General features: G+C 43.5%; 1 protein-coding gene across 4 annotated transcripts in view; it reads left to right on the forward strand.

The window, feature by feature from the left end:
* CDON (cell adhesion associated, oncogene regulated) overlaps nt 1–11,790 on the forward strand; it is a 103,456-nt gene that overhangs the window by 22,542 nt on the left and 69,124 nt on the right. The gene's annotated exons all lie outside the window — the stretch shown is intronic.

Consider the following 11,790-nt stretch of genomic DNA (forward strand, 5'->3'; position numbering starts at 1 on the left):
GTGGCACTCGGGGTGGGCAGGGAAAGCTTCAGCAGGTGGCTTGTGCCCACTGCATGGAGCTCCTGGCTACCTTTTATCTGCTCCACCTGCCAGGCGCGATGAGCACCCCTGCGGGTGGGCGGAGTGGTGGAAGGCAGTTGAGAGCTGGAGCAAGAGCTCCGTGCACCTCCCACTGAAGCTTCCCTCCCACCCGGTGTGGCGCTGCAGGGGCAGGAGCCACAGCTGGAAGGAAGGGGAACAGAACAGTCCCACCAGCCCCAACCAGCGCACAGCTTCTGGTGGGGCTGGTCCTGGTGTGGCTGCAGCCAGCTGCGTGCTGCTGTGCTGCTGCCTTTGCCTTCAGTGGATGCTCCTCCTCCTGCCCCTGCTGTGCTGTTTTGGGGTGGGGGGAGTTTCAGCCTGGCTGTTCCTGCTAGAGGTGAAGGGGAGATGAGGAACATCCAGCCAGCTGCAGCTGCACTGGGAACAGCCTCACTGGAAGTTATGCACTGGCTGGGGGCCAGGGCTGGTGGGAGCGGAGGCACAAACTGCCCTGGTGCGAGCAGGTGGGGCTCGGCCCTGTGTGAAGTGCTGCAGGGGCAGCTGCGAGTCAGATCCATCCAGTTGGAGGGACAGATACGGCCCGCAGGCTGTATTTTGCCAGCCCTGGAAGTAGAACCTATTGATCCCGGATTGGCCTTGTCAGCCATCTTCAGACCCACAGATAAGACCCTCATCCTCGAGTGCAAGGGATTGCTGCTGCTGATGACAGTTGCGCTCCTCTAAATATGGTCTATGTCCTGGAAGAGTACTTGGCCATCTTTGCTTGTTGGCTGTGTTGGAATGATTGTATCAACCCAGTTTAAATGAACATTTATGCTGTTAACCAGATGAAGTTGGAAGGCCTGTTTCTTCATGGCCAAGGTCATTTAAATGGGATTAATTAGGAGTGAAGTGAGCTTCAACTCACAAAACCTTGTACTATGTAAAATCTACTTCAGTTAATCTCTGAGATGCAAATCTATCCTGCTTTCTAATTAAGTAGGAGTGAGTCGGATTAAGAATCTGAGTCAAAACAACAGATTTTTGTTGTCTTAGAAGCTGGAAAATGTCCTTTTTTTCCCCACTTATAGTTTATTACATGACACCCTGTGCTGCTGAAAATCTTACCTGTAGTTGAACGTAGCAGAAATTTATTTCAGTTACTTTTACCTTTAAATTCCAACTCCTCCCCCCCCAAGTGTGTGCATGAATATTAGTGAAGCTGTCAGGATCAAGTGTATGGGGAACTTCAAATGTGAAGAGTCCAGTGTCTTTACTAAAGCATTGGTGTTTGAAAATGTTGCCTATTACTATTACTTTATGAGACTGCAGACCAGTGTCATCTCTTATTCCCTTTTAACAGTACTTCATTTCCACCATCTACCATTTTTTATTCTTAGGACACTTTTCAGTCTGATCATAAATACAATGTGCCAAAAGGATCAATTATGTAATTTCAGTGCACATAATTTAATACCGAATTTCAAACTGTCTCGGGTAATGCCTCACACATTCATAGGGATTCTTTTAAATTTTGCAGAGAAAATGTGTCTGGCTGCAGCAATTTGCAACTTCATATTTTCCCTCACTGACATACAAAACTGTGCAGAAACATTATATACAAAGATCAGTCCTGTATTTAATCATTAAAACAAGCATTTAGCAATACTTGATGTGAGTAATAGATCAACGTTGGTTACTTTGAATGAGAATGAAGAAGGTGGAAGGGATTTAGTGAAGTTAAAGACAATGGGGTGGAAAAATGTTAAGAACTTAACTTTCATACAGTTTTGTGCTTTTCCCCTTACGTTTGGGTGATTGGGGTGATCCGCATTTAGAAAACGTAGGGTTTTTTGCAATGACTTTTTAGTAAGACCACAAATTTGAAACCATGAAATATTTTCTACATTTAAAGGATTTTCCATGTGATCTGTGCCTGAGTAGTCTATATTACTGTGCATTAAAGCATCACATAAAAAACCGTGCAGTTACTTTAATGTGCAGTACAATAGGTTACCGTGCATTAAGTGTCACTTAAAAATAAATGCAGCCTAATGCGCATTTATTTAGTCCTCACATTGGAGGTACTAAATTTTAATGTGCTTTAGGAAAAGCACATTAATGCACATGTTGACACGCCCAGTGTGGGGTGTTTTTTCTGTCTAAAGGTGTAGTCAGGCTTCTACTTTCACTGGATTCTTGCCTCTTTACAGCTTTTGTTCCTGGAGGGATACTGTTGCATATCATCTTTCAGGTTTTCACCCAGTCATGCAGGCACACTAGAAAAATTTAACTAGAACAAATATTGAATGTTCAAGAATAGGGTTGATTCAGCTTTGAAAAAATAGTTTTTGACACACAATCTCATTATTTGTAATGTCAAAATCTTCTCTTTCCTAACTCCATAATTCCAAACACAGATGTCTAATAATCTTTTTTAAAAAAAGAATTATTTCTTTCTGTCCGCATTTATGTAGATGTCCAACTTCTTATCTGCATTGTTTGACTTCCTGTCATTTAGCAACACACACACACAGCTGAAGTGCCTGCTTTGCAATGGGGTAAAACAGGAGCACTTTAATTTTTTATGCAAAATGTCACCGTAATAGAATTTTGTCTTTGAGTTCCAGCTTGCTTCTGAGTATAATTAGGAGCACAGTGATTCTTATTACAGCTGGCAGCCACTCACTGTTGCCCTTTTCTGTTTGTGACCCCCGTGGTCCTGATGACCTTTCCTGGGGTTAGTTGTGGGCCCTTTTCATTGTTATGGGCTAAAAGTGGCTCATGTGGAGTTGATTATTTCCTTGCTCGTCTGGCCTTTTTGGTGCCATAATTCCAAGTCGCTTCCATTTTCTTCTTCTGCTTTTGGCTGACCACAGTAAAAGGAAATGCTTTTGCTGGCGACAGGATCAGTTTGCATGCTTGGCTGACTTGATTGAGACCCTGGAGGAGAAGGAGGAAGGGTAATGAACACTGTAGATGTACATTTGCTTATTAAAGGTTGATGCTAATGACTGAGTGATCACTGGGCATTCTTTAAAAATGATGCTTAAGTAAGCTTATTTCCCTTCCAACGACATCAGACCTTCCTGTCAGCACAAAACCTATTGACTGTGTTATCCATGAACAGCCACAGTATTTTTTTTCCCAAGATTTGCAGGCTACAGGTTTCCCTCACTTTATGCGGGTTCTGTTTGTGTGAATTTGCTCTTATGTGATGACCCTTTTTATACCAAAAATCCATTATATGCAAGGTAAAATCACTCTTACGCGATCAGTGTGGTGGAAGCCCACAGCCAGCTGCTTTGTGCTGCATTTGATGCGCACCACAACATAGCCTCCTGTGTGGACCTGTGCTCCTCACTCGTTGTCTGCGACACATGTTTCTGCAGTTGCCATCCCCATTATGATAGGGGTGTACTGTGCTTGTGTGTACTGTCTGCTTTTGGTGAGTACCAAAATTGTTTTGTAAAAGTGGTAGAAATGGTTCTGGGGGTCAGTACAGTCGAGGTCTTGGAACGTATCCCTATTTGTTGCATTGTAAAGTGGATTGTCTCTGTGAATTCAAGTTGTGCTGTTTTCCAGGAACGCATGTTCAGCATAAAGCGAGGGAAACCTGTACATTTCTGTAGTGGATGTATTAGTTGTACAGTATGTATGAGAATTCATCAATGTTGTTTGTACACTGCTTCAAGGGATTTCATAGCTACGAAAAGAATAAACTCCAGAGGTTAGAAGTTAAAACTGATGTGCAGAGTATCAGTTGCTGCTGAGTTTCTTACCACACTCCAAATAAAAAGCAGCTAGTGAAGTGTATATGCCAGCTGTTACACTCATTTTGCCAGACCCCAGGAGGACAGCATGAGGACAGCTAATGATCAAAGGCTCTGCTGATCACTGAGGAGTCGACTGCCAAAGGAATGTCTGCTTGCTTTCTCTTGCAGTACCATCAGCTTCAATACCTCCCCCTCCTTTTTTTTAAAGGTGCCTCAGTGTGAAATGTAATGATCCACTCAACTTGCTTACACTTCAGCTGTAGTGTTTTGGTTGATTTTAGGGGATTTGATTTGATACAGTGAAAACTTTAGAGAACAAATTAAAAAGACAATATTTCTGAAACTTTGTATGGGCTAGAAAAACATAACATAGTTCAACTGTGAGAAAATAGAAAATATGATATGGCAATCTATACTGGACTTTAGTTTTTAAAGTGGGAGATGCCATTCCTGGGCAGAAACCAGAAGTCCTTGGAATCTCAACGCCAGTTTATTCACAGTGAAAGAGTAGGCTCTGCTGTCGTTTCTGACCTTTAGCATTCCCACAGGTATGGAGGCTTTGTTTGGGACTAAGAAAAAGCAAATCATCATCTTACTTAAAGAGGAGTACCTGTCAGTTCTTACAAGTAGCATGGATGACATGGAGAAGTTTGTCTTGGGTAGTAAAGTAACATAACAAACTAGCAACACTGGAGAAGAAAATAGATACTTTATCCCTAGTGGAAATTCCCTCTTTTCTGTTATTTCATTACAGCCATCAGGATAGATGTAGGGTGGCCACTAACGCATCTCCAGAGTACAGGACATCTCCTTGGTGAGGGGTGGGACCACCAGCCCACTTGGACAATCAGCAGCAAGGGGAGGAGCCACCACAAAAAGACTGCTATTTGGTCCATAAACCCCATGCCAATGAACATGTGGCATCCTGTGAAATGTGGGAGAGCAAGTGCTAGGATTAGCAGCAAGTTTGTGAGCCTTTGCAGTTCAGCCAGCAGGGAGTCTCATGTCACTCCCCCTACATCACTGTTTCACATATCCCACAGCTCTGCCGGTTTCTCCAGACAGTCCAGCCTTGAGAACGGGGCATAGCAGGTGTGAGGCTCGAGCACCCCCTCCCCGCACTGGGATCCGGTCTCACTCCAGCCCAGCTCCACACTTGGAAGCCAGGGCACGTGCTGCACAGGGACTTCACCTCCCCCCCATCAGTATTCAGTACAGACACTGGGCACCCAGGAATCTGCCCTGACCACGTTCTGGTCAGAGCTGGGCTGAGTGGGATCAGTGGGCATTGGATGCCTGTGGCAGTGCTGCCAGCTGCCTGGTAGGACCTTCTTTTCTTTCCCCAGGAGGCAGACAGAAGAAATAGTGGCTTAAAGAGCTGGCCCAGCCACCCAGAGGCCCCTCTGCTCAAAGCTCCAGTTCCCTGCACAGCAGGACACCCAGGGACTCGCTGGGTTGCTCTTTGGGTACAAAGACAGTGACAAGAGCCTGCCCCAGTTCCACAGGAGTTCCAGCAGATACAAATGCAGTGCTCCACCTGCTTGCTCTCAAAACCATTACCTTGTGCTAAGGCAGTGCAGGGGGGTGTCGGTTCAGACCAACTGCCCAGCCCTAGCAGCTCAGCTCCCCCAGGGCCCAGGTCCATCCAAACATGCCAGGGAGCTCAGACATGCAACAGTGCCCCAGCTTTCACTGTGCCTGCACATGCATTGCAGCTGCAGCTTGTCGCGCGGGCGCAAAGCAACCAGCCCCTGGGATCCTCCGCCTCCCTCCCTTCTGCCCTGACTGGCTTGGGACCCCTCTCCTCCTGGCTGTGCACTGTCCTACCTCTGGGCACAGCCAACAGAATTGTGAGGACAAATGATTGACATGCATTTTCACTGGTGAACTGAAAAACAGGACTTTTTGCAATCCGTTCCTCATTCAGTAACGGATAGGGGGCAAAGGGTTTAAAAACAGGACGGTCTGGTATAAAACAGGACCAATGGCCACCCTAGGTAGATGTCAAAGCAGTACTTAAATGTGATAGCATTTGAGCATACAACAGTTAGTGAGCAGGGGTGACTGTCTGTTATAATGTTTATATTGCAGTAGCATTTAGAGGTCTTATATCAGTGGAAAGCCTGTAGCATATGGTAAATAACAAGCTTTACCTCGTTGTCTTATTGTGTAAAATACAAGACAAACCAACACACATAAGAGGGAGTTTTGGGGTGGTAGGCTGTTCCTAAGAAAACATTTCATACTATTTAAAATGATGAATAAAGTTTGTTTGACGAGCATTAGTTCAGGTGCCCCTGCCACCATTTTGAAGCATGGGGACATTAAATAGATGCAACACGGAGGCTGCTGGACCACATTAATTAACATGGTCCAGCATTCTCGTTTCATCAAGTCTGCGCTGATGTATACTAATTAGTACGCATCAGGGCAGACATCTGGCACGTGTGTAGGTGCCCCATGTGACCCACAAATCCATTCAGCCCAACTTTGAACATAATACACTGTCTGCATTACAGCTATGGAGATGATTCTTTTAGCCTGTGAAGAGGAATACCCATTGTCAGTTAGCTTGCTTTTCTTTTTTTTTCTAATGATACTGAAATCAAGAGCAAATAAAAGACCTGAGAACTTGCAGGGAGCATGAAGTGGTTGGTTTACAGCATCTTTTACAGCTAACACAAGTGATGACATTTCTTACAGCATGTGATACAATAAAGCATACCTTTGATACCTTGGGTGCAAGTACTGTACCAAGAGGAGTGTTGCAAAAGCTATTATGACAATCCAAACAGACTATTCAGGCTTTTTGTCCCTCTGTTCAGGTCCATATCTCTTCCATTCTAATGTCTGTCCGTCTGTCTCAACTCTGGCATTCTTTCTGTGCCCATACCAGTTTCAGGAATATCCTTAATTTGCCAGCAGGTGGCATCTTCACTTCCCAACTCTGATTTGATTGGCATTTATCTTCCTGGAATTCACATTGGCAAGGAGTCCTTTTAAAAATTGCACAGCAGTCCAACACAATGCTGGTATTCTGATCCTGGACAGGTGAAACGATGCAGCCAAAATATCTCTTTGAATTCAATTCAGTAGGCTACCTTAATACGTGTGTCCCCCAAAACATTAAGCACATTTCAGTAAACTGCTTTATGCAGAACTCTGCCACTGATTAACCACAAAATAAATTAAAGTTTATTCTGTCACAATCCATATTCAAAAGATCCTTCTTTTTCATGGATTTCATGGTTATTGATACGCCAGTATTACAAATATCTTATGGAGGGCAAATGGGTCGGGTGCTAGATAGAAGTCATTGAAACACTACCTCTTCTCTGATTCATGTAGTTTGGTCACTGGTGGTGGAAATATAGGCCTCCCCCACACTGCCTTAGTCTTGCATGTCCTGCTAGTGAGCTGGAGGGATCACCTGTAAGAGTGAAAAGGGAATTCATTCTCTAGGCTCCTGCCTGCCCCTACGAGATTATAAACAGAGGTGCCAGTTGTGATGACTTCTGTGAAGCAGATAACTTTCAGGAGCCAAGTGGATTGATTTGTCCATTTTACTTATGCAACTGAATCATTGGGTGGGAAGTAACTAGCTGAAAGATGCTAACATTTTCTTTAGTGACTGTTACCAGATGTGAGTACAGTAAAAAGAAAGCTTTAGTGCAATGACTTGGCAATAATTATGACTTAGTTGACATATAAAGGTAACATCTCTTCACTGTGTTTCTGAAAAGGCAGTTATTTGTGAACTCTAGTGAAATGAATTATGCTTCTGCTACTACTTTTTCAACAAATTGCCAAGTAATTGACAGGTGCCGGGTCAGGGGAGCTGATGAGCTCTGTGGGAATCTTCCTTGACTTGGCCCCTGTCTGCACTTGGAGCAGTCCAGGCAGGGCTGCCTAGTATATGGGTTTAAACCCATATGTTAGTATGTGTGAAGCTGGGGCAGCAATCCTGGGCTCCAACCATAATGACAATTTGAAAGGGTGCTGCAGGAAACACAGCTTTGGGGACTAGTTCCCAGTGCTGGGCTCCCTATGCAATCAGATGTACAATGGGATCTATCTCTTATCCCAGGATGCATGAATTGGGATCCAGGATCAGATCCCACCATGTTATTAAGTGAATGTCTACCAGGAACCATCATCATGTGTTAAGTATAAATTCTGCTTTCTCAACCTTTGAGTTAGTTTCCTTGTGATCGTGGCTAGCAAAAACACCTTCTACAGGGAGTGTATCTTTTGCTTCAGCTCTTTTCAGTACTCATTAATGTAGTTATCTCTGTTATCTATACTTAGGGAGGGGAAGTCCCAGCTCTGCTCCCTTGTCTGCTTTGTTACTTCCTCCTCCTTTGTTTCTGGTCCCCTGGGGTTTCTGGGAGTTTCAGTTCAAACTAGTCAGCACGGGTCTATAGGACTGCTTCCCCTGTTGTCACACAATTCATCAGCCATTTTTTTTCTTACATCCCCTTTCTATAAATTTTGATCATTAACATTGGAAATATTTTTGGCAGTCTGAGAGTGTGAGGGAAAATTGGCATTTATCAACGTTTACTGATTTTTAAAAAATCAAATCCTGCCAAGCCTATAGATCAGAGCTTTCCAAACTGTGTGCCGCGACACATTAGTGTGTCGGCGGCAGTGTGTAGGTGTGTCGCGCGAAATGCAGAAAATTTTGCGGAAGGGCACCGCGGAGCTCCCTTACTCGCGTCTGCTTCCCTTGGCCCCTCCCCCGGAACTGAATTACTGTGTCGCGAAATGATGCATGTCTAAAAAGTGTGTCACCAACATGAAAAGTTTGGAAAGCTCTGCTATAGATAATCCTAATGGAGGCAAGAGCATATGTATCACTTCCCTATCTGAGGCCACGAGGTGCGTGGGGAACTTTTACCTGGTGGCAAAGGCAGCTGTGTCAGCATCACCCTGGTTGAGGACCACTGACAAAAGCTGAGGCAGCATAACAGTGATTATAAATCAGGAGGCCATCAAATTAAAACATTTTCTGAAGATGCGTCATGAATCGAAAAGGGTTAGAACCACTGTGCCGTGTAGAAATAAAAAAAAACCTGCAAGTTAATCTCTTGTATGCAGAAGTTCTGCATTTGTACGGCTGTTCTTTCTCATAGTGTGTTCCTACCTGCCACATAAATGGCCAAGAAAAATAATATCTCAAATAAACTTCACACAGGTGCCCTCTGCACCAGGAAGTGGTAAAGTGGTAACTGGTACTTTTGCCAACACCCTAAATAATAGTTTATTGCTGAGCAGTAAAAAAATTTTACTGTTGTCATGTGTGGCTACTCTTGATGATCAACCATCTTTCTCTGATCCTGCTTTCTGGTGCTTTTAATAATAATTGTTTTTGCTGTTATGTCAGAATGTTGTTTTTTTTCCTCGCCCAAGAGTGTTGGTTTTTAAGTAGCAGGTTTCTTAAAATAGCATTTTCCATGGGAGTCAGATTTATGGATATCACATTCTGGAGAATTTCTAGTATCTATCCTTCTCTGTATGTGCACCCCTGCTTAAGTTTAAAGAAACCAGCTTTAAATCTGCCAAGGAAATACAGCAGCTGTTTATAATTGGTCTTGCATTTTTCTCTGAAGCATCATCAGCTTAAATTTCACACTTGTGTTATGCACTGTTTAGCTAATGCTTATGACAAGAGCTGAGCAGATGCTAATATATTTGGATATCAATTTCTACGGTCTTAAAACTAAATTAAAAGCAAGTACCTAAGCATGAATGTTGCTTTCATATGTAAATACTGAAGACTCATTAAAATTGTTGTCCCACTTGCAAGTTTCCAGCAGAAGATCCTTATTCACACATGTAGTTTTCTCTGTATCCAAGGTATGTTGTAATTGGCCTTGCTGTCCTGCAAGCCTGCTAAGAGCCAGATTGGTGGGTCAAAAGAGAAGAGTATCTATTGCCACTGGCTGCTGAGAACATGGAAAGAGCAAGATAAAACCAAAGGAAATCAGAGACTGGATAAAGGAGATCCCCTAAGATAAGGTTTAGTTAAAAGCTAATGAGCTTTGCCTCCTTTAAAAAGACAGCTGCAGCGTAACCCAGTAGCCCCATGTGCTGGCTGGGGTTAAAGTTGACCTAGAATATACATTTCATTGCTTATTATAAATAAATAGTTGAGGAACGATTTGGTAAAAAGAAACACTGTCCCCCAGCCTCATTGGAAAAGTGTTTTATGTTAACAAGTTCTCTGAGTGTTTACTTTGTCCTGTGTGCTTGCTAGTGGGGTGGATCTCCTGCCCTTGAACCGAGTGAGAATTCAAATAAACCAAAGCAGTTTCTACACAGCTAATATGTTTGCCATTTCTGTGCTACTGAAAACCTCTGTAAGCATTCTGCAAAGGAACTGGCAAAATGTTAGTTAGGCACTGGGAATTATTGGATAATTCTTGTAAGAGGGTGTCAGAAGTTGCCAACAATTCAATTTTGTATCATTTCTAACAGAACCCTGTAAATTCTCCATGAGCTTTTCAGATTGGCACTATGAAGTGAATTGTGAGAGACAAGGACAAACAGCATTTAGTAAATAGATTTTGGAAATGTGGAGTGATTTGCTTCTAGCTGTTTCTGATACTCTTTTAATACTTTTTTTTTTTTTACATGTTCATGCTGGAGTAACTTTCCTGTGATAGAGTAATATAGTTATAGCTCTAATGAAACAAACAGTTGCTGTGTCTATGTTTGTTTAAAAAACAAGGTAAACCTGACTTTTCGGGGGAGAGGTGATCTGAATTTTTTTGTAAATTGATTAAATAGCTCCCTTATGTGATACCCAAGTGGTAAACCCTTCAGAGTTGAGATTTCAGCATTTGTAGCAGTTTTCAGTTGATCTCTTCAGGGTATAAATTATACTGTGAAACACAAAACTGAGACCTCTTTGAATCTCTGGTCCATTTTGGTTTAAAGGGTTTCTACAGATTATTTTCCCACATTGTAAAGGATATTGGCTCTATTCTGATAGTACCTTTTCTAATGCCTTCAGTAATGAGCTTTAGTTTTTGATGCCTTGGGCTGGAAAGAAAACCTGAAGATAGTTAACTATATCGGAATTATTTTCCATATTCTGCTACTCCCTCCCACTTTTTAGTCTCTGTGAAGTCTGAAACTTCAAAAAAGAACATCCTACCATTTAGAGTGAGTACTTATGGAATACAAGGGGGCATCTAAAGTATTTAATACGTTAGAAATCTTGTGTTAACTTCATAAATTCGACAATTTGAAATTACAGAACCCAAGCATTTGAGGCTAGTCACAAGGCAATGTAAAATTCAGCTAAGCAGTAGGAATATGTAATGATTGGGATTTGGCAGCTGTTGCCCATAAACTTATATGCTGCTCCACCCAGGGAGACATTTATGTCTGTGTAATGAGGCCTGTGCAAAGCAGCTAGTATTTGCTTTGGATTCGGATGATTCAGAGGACAGTGATTCAATTTAGTGACTCGAATCACTGTCCTGAATCAATTCGGCCAAATCTGATTCAGAGACTCGGCTGCTGCAAAATCTCCGAATCAGCCAGGCCCATCCCCTGAGCCTGGCAATGGCTGCCCCACCTGCCCCAGCTCCCTTAAAAAAAAAAAAAAAAAGGCCCTGACTCACCGGGTGCTGCCAGGTGGGGGGTGATCCCCGCTGCCCCCTACTGCCCCATGCTGATTGGGGGTCTTCACAAACCCCCTGACCCCCACTTGATCCACCAGCTTCCCCTCCCTCCCCCACGGGTGCCCTGCCTGGGCCAGCTCTGACCCTTTAAGGAAAAAAAAAAGAGAAAACCCCCACAGTCACCGCTCCTGCTGGTGGAGGGCAATCCTCGCTGCCCCATGCCATGTGGGGGGCTCTGCACAAGCCCCCCCAAAGCCCCGAGGCTGCTGCAGGAGCAGTGAGTCCTGGGGCTTTTCTTTTTTTTTGTTTTGTTTTTTTCTTAAAGAGGTGGAGCTGGCCCAGTCGGGGCACCTGTGGGG

The sequence above is a fragment of the Alligator sinensis genome, unplaced genomic scaffold, assembly GCF_000455745.1.
Source record: "Alligator sinensis unplaced genomic scaffold, ASM45574v1 scaffold1368_1, whole genome shotgun sequence".
Lineage (NCBI taxonomy): Eukaryota > Metazoa > Chordata > Crocodylia > Alligatoridae > Alligator > Alligator sinensis.